The sequence below is a fragment of the Seriola lalandi genome, unplaced genomic scaffold (genome assembly GCF_002814215.2).
Source record: "Seriola lalandi dorsalis isolate HSWRI2012SDOR001 ecotype SW California unplaced genomic scaffold, Sedor1 jcf7180001961428, whole genome shotgun sequence".
NCBI lineage: Eukaryota > Metazoa > Chordata > Actinopteri > Carangiformes > Carangidae > Seriola > Seriola lalandi.
Window position 1 is genome coordinate 1 of NW_019432097.1, and position 634 is coordinate 634.

The following is a 634-nucleotide window of genomic DNA, read 5'->3' on the forward strand; positions in this document are numbered from 1 at the left end:
CAGAGTTCATACAGTAACGCTGAGGGTTTCCTACATGGAGCTGGTTTAAAAGTCAACACAGACACACAACATCTTCACCTTGTGAGTAGGATTCAAACCAAACATGATACTGTAAAATCACTTATTGCAAATTTCTACTGACGTGGAGGGTCATGTTGTATCTTTGGTGCTTAATTTCCTCTGTGTACACCTTCACTGAGGTATCATGCCATCCTGTGACTTTTGTACAGGTCTTAGTCGCTGTGAGAGGAGCCAACGTTCTGGTTGCTAGCAGGATTCGAACATGCGAGCCAGGAAGACCCCAACGGATTTCAAGTACGTCACCTTAACCACTCAGCCACAACTACACATGTATTGCTGCTTCATGTTGTGAACTACATGCACATGGAAGAAATATTGTTTATGAACGGGAAAAGTGTTATTTTGCATTTTAATGTCTATAGGCCAAACGTCTCCATCTCAAACAAAACAGAAATAGAACTGCGATGGCCGGGAATCGAACCCGGGTCAACTGCTTGGAAGGCAGCTATGCTCACCACTATACCACCATCGCTTGAAAGTCACAGAATTTTCATGGAATCTTTCTCGTGAGTCAGCACTTTACATCATTGGAGGAATTTGACTGGGAGAGGAG

At 43.5% G+C, this 634-nt stretch overlaps 1 non-coding gene across 1 annotated transcript; it reads right to left on the reverse strand.

Annotated features, from left to right (window-relative positions):
• Positions 1 to 481: 481 nt before the first annotated feature.
• On the reverse strand, positions 482 to 553 carry trnag-ucc (transfer RNA glycine (anticodon UCC)). Its single transcript has one exon. It is a non-coding gene; the product is annotated as a tRNA-Gly (tRNA).
• Between the last annotated feature and the right edge of the window lie 81 nt (positions 554 to 634).